The sequence below is a fragment of the Alligator mississippiensis genome, chromosome 11, assembly GCF_030867095.1.
Source record: "Alligator mississippiensis isolate rAllMis1 chromosome 11, rAllMis1, whole genome shotgun sequence".
In the NCBI taxonomy this organism is placed as follows: Eukaryota; Metazoa; Chordata; order Crocodylia; family Alligatoridae; genus Alligator; species Alligator mississippiensis.
Genome location: NC_081834.1, coordinates 60,622,201 through 60,632,337, shown reverse-complemented (window position 1 = coordinate 60,632,337; position 10,137 = coordinate 60,622,201). Strand labels below are relative to the sequence as shown.

General features: G+C 58.5%; 3 long non-coding RNA genes and 1 other non-coding gene across 4 annotated transcripts; all 4 read right to left on the bottom strand.

Moving 5' to 3' along the window:
- Positions 1 to 219: 219 nt before the first annotated feature.
- LOC132243899 (uncharacterized) lies at positions 220 to 1,611 on the bottom strand. The gene is made up of 2 exons (XR_009455470.1): positions 1,323 to 1,611; positions 220 to 460 (listed from the first exon to the last, which is right to left on the bottom strand). It is a non-coding gene; the product is annotated as an uncharacterized LOC132243899 (long non-coding RNA).
- Positions 1,612 to 2,892: 1,281 nt separating this feature from the next.
- Positions 2,893 to 3,895, bottom strand: LOC132243898 (uncharacterized). The gene is made up of 4 exons (XR_009455469.1): positions 3,830 to 3,895; positions 3,628 to 3,655; positions 3,281 to 3,379; positions 2,893 to 2,946 (listed from the first exon to the last, which is right to left on the bottom strand). It is a non-coding gene; the product is annotated as an uncharacterized LOC132243898 (long non-coding RNA).
- A 198-nt stretch (positions 3,896 to 4,093) lies between these two features.
- LOC132243897 (uncharacterized) lies at positions 4,094 to 5,130 on the bottom strand. The gene is made up of 3 exons (XR_009455468.1): positions 4,957 to 5,130; positions 4,570 to 4,673; positions 4,094 to 4,151 (listed from the first exon to the last, which is right to left on the bottom strand). It is a non-coding gene; the product is annotated as an uncharacterized LOC132243897 (long non-coding RNA).
- Positions 5,131 to 9,581: 4,451 nt separating this feature from the next.
- Positions 9,582 to 9,663, bottom strand: TRNAS-GCU (transfer RNA serine (anticodon GCU)). The gene has a single exon. It is a non-coding gene; the product is annotated as a tRNA-Ser (tRNA).
- Positions 9,664 to 10,137: the final 474 nt, after the last annotated feature.

The window sequence follows — 10,137 nt, the reverse complement described above, 5'->3', positions numbered from 1 at the left end:
TCCAAATAGACAGACAGACAGACAGACAGAGCACAAGCCTCTTCCGATCTTATTTCATCTAGAACCTGACATCTGACTGACTTCAGGCTCTCATGGCTAGGCACCTCTTCCCTTTCTCTGCACCCTTCATGATTTCACAGAAATCAGCACCCACGAAAGCAGGGAATCCCCTGTCTGACCTCACCCATGGGGAAACGGGGGCAAACAAAACACGTGGAGCACATTCATCAAGAACCACCTTTACTAAGAGAGACAGAGAAAAATATCACATCGAAATATATGGAAGGACACATGGTTATCAATCCACTGCCGACAGGTCAGGGCACAGTGCTGGAGCCCCGTCATGCTGGAGGTCTGGAACTTGTAGCCACAAAGGTGTTGTAGGATGTCCCCACGTTGAAGAGGGTGAAAGGCAGATGCCAAATGCACTCTCTCTCAGTGCTGTTCCCATGGGAAGGACCTAGAGATGGTGGAATTGCAGGGTGGGATGGGAAGTATAGGACCGTTTCCCAATGCCAACTGTGGGGAGTCTGTGGGTGCCCATTTGTAATTTGTGCCAAAGTCTTTTGGCGGGCATCCTATGTGCAGGCCCGAGTCCAGAGACTTGGTGTTGTTGTCCCCAAAGGACAGTGAGTTCGTGCTCGGTGCACTTGTGCCAATAAACACACAGGGGTGAAGGATCCAACTTAATCTTTATTTCTGCGCAGAAAGTGGAAGTCCCCTGTGGTGACGCAGGGCTCACAGGATAAGATGGGGGAGCCGTGGGAGCAATTAGCAACTGCACGTCTCCCTCCTCCGGCTCCTCCGGACATACTGTGGTGACCCCCTGTAAAGCCATTACCCCGCTTCCCCTAAATATCCCACACGACTTCTGTGTAACCCCATCCCTATACAAAGTCATATATGCCTCTAATAAAGCATCTCATCCCACTTCCCTTGGCGCCTACAAAACAACTAACTGCAAGATTGTGCTATAATCCAAAGACCCATTCTCCGGCCAGGCTGCAGCATCCGCAAGTTGGTACTGTGGCCAACATGTATTGCAATACCGAATCATCTGTTGTTTCATCATAGGGTCGCTTCCAAACTTTGGCCAGTTTTTCAAAATGCATCCTAAGGGACTGCAGGGTGGAATCTTGGACTGGTTACTTCCCATTGTCCGACTACCGGACGGCGACCGCCGCTCAGCCTCAGAACCAAACTGATCAAAGGGAGCTCACGGGGCTGCCACCCGATCTCACTCGCCTAGGGCGTCTACACGGTCAGAACTTTTAAAGCCGTCTCTTCCCCAACCTGCTCAAAATATGGAAAGAAGTACTCACCAGTCCGTTGAAACCTCCCTCGCCCCGCCCGATTAAGTTGGTCCTTCAAGCGTTGCGCCATTGTACCCCTCCACGACTCCGTCAGGCAACCAGGAGACGGTCAGACCTCCGACGAATAAGGTCGGTGGTGCCTGGCCCTCGCGCCGTCCACAGTTGTTGCCGGAGCCAAAGTGGTGGACCGGGCAAGGCAGTCAGCTAGGGTCCCATCTGGGTCACCAGAAATTGTTGTCTCCAAAGGACAGTGAGTTCGTGTCCGGTGCGCTTGTGTCAATAAACACACAGGAGTGAAGGATCTAACTTAATCTTTATTTTTGTGTAGAAAGTGGTGTTTGGCAATCGTTTATAAAGTACGCACCCCCACCCCAGTGGGCATCTGCCTTATATAGCTATGTAACAGGTTAAACTTGTTCATGTGATGAAATGTGTAGCAAGCCCAGCAAGTAACCCCCCTTCCAGCTCTCTCCCAAGTAACCCCCCTTCCTTTTCTGGGACTTTGTTGATATAGCTTTTTTTTTTAGCGAGGCCAGCAATTAAACAACTAAGCAACAAGCGATCTTTTTTAGCCTAAACAACCTATTTTATGTCCTTGGTTAGATAAAATATATTTTTTAAAATATATAAAGCTGTTTTCGAAGTATAGAAACTGTAGTGAAAGTTCAGGGGTGCTCATCACAGTGGCAGATGCATCATGAACAAGGAGGACGGAGGGGCATGGGGAGGGGAGGAGTTCAGCTGTTCATCTGGGGGCAAAACAGCATGGGACCATCCAGGCCAGGTGAAACCTGTGGGAGAAGGGCAGAATCAGGGCACGCGCAAGGTGGGGTGCAGGCCAGGTGAGAAAAAACCAGTGTGCGCGGGATGGGGTTGGATCTCGGCCCCTCTGCTCACACCCAGGAACAACCAAAGGGTAAAGGAGAGTCTCCTCAACTGGGAGCAGTACGTGGTTCTCACACTTGGTTCAGCGGGGATTTCTGTCCCAGCAGGCCTGACCTGGGCCAGAAGCTCTGACCTCCAAACCCCGGGGTGAAGTCCTGGCAACTCACCTGCTCAGTGCTCCCCACCTTCGCCTCCTCCCCTCTGCCACCGTGTCAGCACTGGGGGTGGGAGGCAGAGACACTGGTCACCTCGCAGACACCCCAAACCCCCAAGCCCTACCACTTCCACCAGCCCATGCCCCGGCCTCCCCTCTCTCCAGAACCCCTGCCCGTCATGGAGGCGAGCACTCAAACGAAGACTCGCCTCTGTCAAACTCTGTCTTGCACCCCACTTCAGCCCGGCAGAGGGGCCCAGTCTGGGTGCTGGCTTTTGCAGGGAGGGGCAGGTTGGTCTGCGTCCCCTTGACCTCATGGGACCCTGCCTCCGTTTCCTGGCAGGGGCTAATGCTCCTGGTTGCACAAAAAGGAGCTGGTCAGAAATGGGTCCTGGACTGAATCCATCCCCACCAGCACCGGAGAAGGAAGGACTCCCCTACCTGCAAACAGCATCACTTGCAACGTGCCATAGCCTGGCCCAGAGCCCACCAGCTACAGGACACCCCGTACCTCACCCTGCCCTCCCTGTCCCTCACTTACCCCCTCCAGGGTGGCCAGCACTCCTCCGCCATCCCCTCCATATCCATGGGAGTCTGGTGCAAATGAAAAAGTAACATAGCAGTGAAGAGAAAATCAAGCCCGTGGGCCAGCGCTGGCATGTGGTGGAGTACGTGGGGAGGCTGGGGGGCAGTAACCCAGGGAGCAGGGGAGGTCAGTGCAGCACAGACCTGTCACCCCACCAGTCCCACTGTGCCATCCACACAGCTCACATGGTGCCCAGCGCTGCACACACAAGCCCTCCCCCCAGGGCAACCCCCCGTCCCCTCCACTGCGGGGCTGGCACAGCAGGGGCCAGCCTTGCCCTGTGCGCACACGGGCACATGCACACTCCCCCTCCCCTGGGCAGGGGCATGCAGAAGGACTCACCTCCATGGGGCTGTCGTCCTGTTCGCAGCCCTGCTCCCTCTGCGCCTTGAGGGCCAGCACCAGGAAGAGGTTCTGGCTCCTCAGCGCCTCCACTTGGGCCTGCACGAGAATCGCCCCAGCCCGTCAGAGCCTGCCCATGCCTGCGCCCAGCGTATCGGGCCCCGCACCCACCAGCGTTACCTCCCTGCGCACCCATCAGGTCCCTCCTCTCCCCGCACGCCATGTGTCGGGACTCTGCTCCCAGCTTCAGCAGCCTCTGGGATGTCCCCCAGCCTGGCCAAGCTTGCCTCAGCCTCTTCCCTCCCCTGCCCCACAGCCCTGAGGACCCCTGCCCCATACAAACTCACCCGGAGCCGTTCCTCCCTTTGCCGTGCGCTGTGGAGACAAAAAACCATTACTGGGCTGAGAGAGATGGATGGCACCGTCCCAGAAAACACCCCTTCCCCAGGCAGAAACATGCACAGAAGGTGGGATGGGCCCTGGGCTTGTGCCCCGAGCCCTGTGCCGCACAACGGGAACAGCCAGCTCCCTCCCCAGCCCCACACCTACCAGGACAGCACAGTTTCCATGTCCTGCTCTGCCTGTGCCAGCCGGACCCGAAGCGCCTCCAGCTCCAGCTGCAGCAAACGAGACGGTGCAGGTTAGGGAGACGTCACGCCATGGCCTGTCTGCACACGTAGCCACCGGTTGACCCCATCTGTCCCTCTGGCCATGCATTCACCCGTCATCCCCCAGCCCAGCCCCAGCCTTGTCCCTCTGGTCCACCCCTCCATGCAGCCATGCCCAGCCCACTCGGTCTCCCTCACAGCCCCCAGCCCGCCTGGGTCCCGCTCACCTGCTGACGGCGCTGCCTGCCACGGGGTTTCTCCGCCTGGGGAAGGAAAGAGCTGCTGGGGCGATGGACTCCCCTGGGCAGCGAGTTCCCCACCTCCCCAGGGTGCAGGGATGGCAGCCCCCAGAGCCCTGGGGTTGGGCAGGGATCCCAGACCTGGGTCCTGGGGGTGCCAGGGGTTGGCTGTTACTACCCATCTCAGGTGAGCCCCCACCTCCCACTCAGGGTCCCAGGTGCCCTCCAACACTCTGGTTTGGGAAGGACTGTCCCTGGGATTGGGGGATGAGCCCACGACCCCCTCCCTTATTCTTGCAGGGACCGTGGAGTCGGCAGGGAGCGAGATTCTCCCCCGGGATCTCATGCCATGCATGGGGCTGGGAGAAGCACAGGGCACCTGGGGAGAGACCCCTGACCCCCAGATCAGACCCCAACCGCCCTGGTCAGGGCAGAGACTCACGGCAGCGGGAGGGTCCGGCCACATCTCGGCCCTGGCAGAGCTGCCCCGCACAGCTGGGAGGGTCTCCCCCACCCCTCCACTTCCCCCCGGCACTGCTCCTGGTCCTGGGGGGGACAAGGGGCACCGCGTCAGCTGCACCCACTCTGCTTACAGAGTGGGTGGGTGCCAGGGCACGAAGGGATGAGGGGCAGAAAGGCTGGGGAGGGGTCTCCTGGCCCAAACAGGCATCTGGAGGGTGGAAGAAAGTGCTCTGGGGCTGGAGGGGCTGGATCAGCTCGACCCCTGGGAATGGAGACCGAGGAGGGAGAGGGGGTGCCCCCATGCAGAGACCTTGCCCCCTCCCCATGCAACCGCACAAGTCCCCCAGCTCAGGCGACCCAAACTCACCGGGTGCAGGCTCCCTCCGCTCCTGGCCTGCCCCCAGGGGAGGTAAATCCGCAGCGCCCTTAATGGCGGGGAGTCTGTCTGCTGCCCGCCTGCCTGCGCCCAGGGTGGCATCTGGTGCTGAGGGGAGACGAGGGCTGAGCATCAGGCTGGGGGGACTGAGCACCGCTGTGAGGACGGGGGTCCCAGAGCCCGTGTGGCTCCCCCTGCAAGGGAGCAGAGGGCAGCAGGGCCATTGCCACGGGCAAGACTCGGGCAGGGGCAGGGCCAGGACCGGGGCAGAGTGAGGAGCCCGTGGGGGCCAGTCCTGCTCCCCGTCTCCAGGAGCTTGCTGGTGCAGAGCAGGGGGCACAGCTGGGGGCACGGAGCCGGGTCTGTCCAGGTTGGACCTGGCACAGCGGGGCTTGGCCTGCCAGGCAAACCCTGCCGGGCCTGAAGCCTCCTGTGCCGCCCACCCCCATTGGTGCCGTGGGGGCCGTGCCCAGCCCTCACCCGGGGTGCTGGAGCGCAGGCGCAGCGGTGGCAGCTTCTCGCGCTGCAGCATCTGCACCAAACACAGCCCTGAGCTGCAGGAGGGCGAGAGGAGCCGGGCTGGCGAGAGCAGGGACGAGGCCCAGGGCCGCGTCCTGGGCCTGGCGCAGCCTGAGCCCCTGCCCCACCACGGCACCGTGAGTCCCGTGAACGGGCACTCATGGCTCCTGCAGGCGCGCGCTCCCGCCGCTCGGGTGGGGAACGACAGGAAACTAACTAACTAACAAATACGCTACTGATCTACTGAATTAAGGAACTAATTAACTGTCTAACTAATGGAACTAACGATCTATCTAACCAAAGAAGTGACTACCTAATGAACTAACTACTGAACTAATGTACTACTGAACTCACAAACTATCGAACTAATGAAGTAACAAACTATCTATGGAATTAACGAACTACCTAATGAATGAGTGAACTAATGAACTACTGAAATAACAAACTATCGAACTAACGACCTAACAAACATAACAAACCAACTAACAGCGAATCAACTAACTCCGCAAACACTGCCGACCGGGACGTGCGACTGGCTGCGGCGACGCCACGAGCGCGCTGGGCGGAGCCGGGCTGACAGTTAGGCTGGGGATTGTGATGTCACACTTTTAAGCAACAGGACCGTTGCCACGGCAACCAGAGTGTTCATCCCCCTGGGGCAAGGGCTGTGGGCGCCGGGGGTCTGGCCTGGCCTGCGGGGGTCCCCGGCCCCGGACGACCTTTGACCGTGACATTTGGGGCCGGCAGCGAAGCACAGGGACAGCCCTGGGGCAGGGTCCCGGGTAACCCCGAGCCCCGGGGCCAGATCCTCAGGCCTCTCTGCTCTCTGCAAATCCTCATGAAACCTTCCCTGGGCTCACTTAAGGGCTTCACTGAAGAGAAGGTGCTTGGGTTTGGTTCAGCACGTCATCCTGCACGTTCCCCTAGTCATTGCTTCCCATCTGCCCTGAGGGTTTTCTCCCCCTCCACTTCCCAGAGGAGTCTGACCCCTTCCTCAGGCCGGGTCAGGCCAGGTTTCAGGTGGCAGATCACATCAGGATTTCTATGCAGGTACCGTCCAGGTGGGAGCTTTCACCTCTGGGGTCCAGCTCCCTGGCCTGACACATGCAGAGATCCCAGTAAATGTGAGGACATGGGGTCCCTCAGCGCTGTGGCAGCTTGTGGGATCCAAGCCTGCCCTCTTCCCCGCTCATGTCACCATGGGATATAAAGGTGACCTGCGAAATGTCCGGGTCATCCTGCCCTTGCTCTCTGGGTGCTCAGGACCAGTCCTGCCGTGAGCATCTCACCAGAGCACGTGCACGTGAGGTGCCAGGGCTTGAACTCCCCTGGAGAGGCCATGGCTGGTCACGGGCCCTGTTCTGCAGGGCACTGCTGTATCCTGCCGTCTTTTCCTTCTTGCACTGGAGTCAATGGGGTCACAGCAAGAAATCAGGGTCCCCGTTCATCCCACCTGACCACTGCGGCAGGGTCCCCTCTAGGATACCTTGCTTGGAGTCTTCCCCAGGACCAGGTCCAGGAAGACAGAGCAGGCCAGAGAGCACGGGCAGCCGGGCCTGCAATGACCTTGGCTGGGCAACTCTGAAAGCACTTGGTCCCGACCCTGTGTGCATGATGCTCAACAGATGATGCTGTATCTTCAAAGTGCACACGCATTTTTTTGTGGCATGAATTCATTCATTTCGTAGATTCACAGACATTAGGGCTGGAAGGGATCTCAGAAGATCATCGAGGCCAGCCCCCTGCCCAAGGGGCAGGAAGTCAGCAGGGATCGTAAGATCCCGGCAAGATAAACATCCAAATGTCTCTTGAAGGTGTTCGAAGTAGGTGCTTGAACCACCTCCGGCGGCAGGCTATTCCAGACCTTGGGGGCTCAGATAATAAAGAAATTCTTCCTTACATCCAGCCTGAAACTGGCCCCCGGTTCTGTGCTGTGCACGGGGCAGTGCCGGCTGCCTGCCCTTGCAGTCCCAGGAGACGGGGCTGGGCCGGGGCCTTCTTCCAGGTGCCCCGGGGTGGGGGATTGACCACGTCCCCGCCGGGAACATGGGGTCAGGGTTCAACCCCCTCAGCGCCCTGGCCTGGTGCAGCCAAAGGCTCCAGCTGCAGCAGGTCCTCTAGGCCAGCTGCTACCCCCACATCTGGGAAGCACATCTGGGCACATTGCACACGTCCACATCCAGGTGGGGACAAGTCTCCTCTCCCCCACTCCCAGCCCAGCGTTGCTGGGGACAGGACTCGGCACTTGTGTTGCAAGCGGGCCAGACCGGGCTCGGGCTGAGATATTGGACCAGCCGTGTGAGTAGCCAAGCTTCATGGCACTGGTCAATGGCCTCCCCAAGGCTGCGGTGCTGGGGACGCGCTGTGTGGGCCCGGGGCAGGGCCTGCCACCGCCACCACCGCCTCCAAGAAGCTGTTGATCAAGACTGAGGACGTGATGAGAACAGCATACGGCAAAGGGATGTTACAGCAAGAACAAGACTTATTTGCACGCTTTTTTTGTAGGATAGTTTTGCAGAAAATCCATGGATTTGAGCTTCCCGTACAATAATTTCAGATTTCTGACCTAGCAATGCCAGAGGGCAGCACGGCCTGGAGACCCGGACACCTGGGTGCTCACCCCACTTGCTGGAAACCTGCTGCTGGGTTGCGGGTCACGCCATTCCTGCCTCAGTTTCCCTGCTGCCCCGAGTTGGATCTGGGGGGCGTCAGGCTGGGTATAATTGGTAGAAGCTGTGGCTGGGTCTGGCAGGGGTGACCAGCTGCAGAAAACAAGGGTAGGAGCTGTAGCTGGCTCTGGGGCATTGGGCTGGGTATAGCAGGGACAGGAGCTGCAGCTGGCTGTGGGGGTGTCAGGCTGGGTACAGCGGGAATAGGAGAGGTGGCTGGCCTTTGGGGCAGACGTTGGCCTAGGTATAAGAAGGGGTATTGGTCTCAGGTTGTATCCAGCCAAGTTTAGGTTAGATCAGAGGAAAAGCTCAGGAGGCGGTTAGTAAAGCACAGGAACAGGCTCCCAGAGAGGCTCTCTAATCTCCATCCTTGGAGGTTTTGAAGCCCCGGCTAGAAAAAGCCTTGGCTGGGATGATGTAGTTGGGCCGGGCGCCCTGGTGCCCAGCGCATGGCAGGGCGTCCAGGCAGAGGTACTCTGTGCCCTGCCCTGGGCTCAGCCCCTCTTGCCCTTTCCCCATCCAGCTTTTCTGCTTCCCCTTCTCTTCTCCCCGTGGGGGGCAGAGACGTGGCGGTGGAGCTGAAGACCGACCTCAGGTGGGTGAGCGCTTGCTGGGGTGCGGGAGGGCACCCAGGTGCCTGGGTTCCCCGATCCCCCGCGTAACCCTCCAGCCCCTGCCAGAGCAAGGGGAGCTCAGGGGTCCGGGCTCCTGGCCTGCCCCCGACTCCCTCTCCCAGAGCAGGGAGATAACTCAGGCCCCCTGGCTCTGCTGCCTGGTGCAATCTCCCAGCATGCTTTGGGCTGGGGCAGATCGCCTGGGGCAGGTCAGGACTCACGCTGGGCTGGTGCCCACCGGCTTGAGCAAAGCCCATGCAGATTTCTGTTGCTAATCTAAGTTTGGTCGCCACTTTAGCCTTTCTTATCTGTTCCCTACATATGCGGCCATCCTTGTTAAATGTTCTCGGATTAAAACAAATGCAAGATCTTCCATGTGCAGGCTGCTTGTCTCACGCGCTGTGTCTGTGATTTGGAAATGCATGCATGCGCTCCTTCTCCGTCATCTGGATGCAGTACTCCAACTGCGGCGTGCCCAGCGCCGCATAGAGGGGAAGGATCACCTCCCTGGACCTGCTTGTGATGCATCTGTAGATGCACAACAAGGTGCGGTTAGCCTTGCTGGCCACTTCCTCGCATTGGTGGCTCATGTCTGTCCTGGAGTCAACGATGACTCCAAGATCCCTTTCCGCAACCATGTTGGCAAGAGTGGTGATTCCCAGCCTATAGGTGTGCTGCTGGCTCATTTGCCCTGCACTTGTCTGTGTTGAATCCCAGCCTAGTTTCATGCACCCACCTCTGCAACCTGTCCAGAGCTAGCTGGATCCTGTTCCTCCCCTCCAGCGTGCCCACCTCACTCCACAAAAGTGCCGCACGACAAGGATGGGATTCGAACCCATGCATGCAGAACACAATGGATTAGCAGTCCATCGCCTTAACCACTCGGCCACCTTGTCATGCCTGTTACAACTCCTACCACAAAAAAAAAATCTTTCTTAATACCAAAAAACCGCACCCGTGCTGGAAGGTCTTGGGCCATTCCTGCAGTATTGAAGTGGCTGAGTCAGATGCTGGATCATGAGAAGGGTTGGCCCTCACCAAACCACTGGTCATCAAAATGTTGGGGGCGGGGGTGGAAAGAACAGGTGCAGTCAGTGCTTTAATGTTATTCGTGTATGTGGCCCCTCTTATTCCCTTATTGCTCCTTTGAGACTAGGCTTTGGATTTAGCACCAATGGATCCCCCTGCAGCGATTCATGGTGCAATTGTTTGTCTCTTTTTTCTTCCTCAGGGCGCGCTGGACAGGTGCTCTCAAATCCAGCCCAAGCTGATCTTCTTGGGTGAAGCTGTCGTTTACAACGGCAAAGCGCATAACCGCGCGGGGAAACTACCGAGCGTGGTCAAAGATATTTCACTACATCGCACGTGAA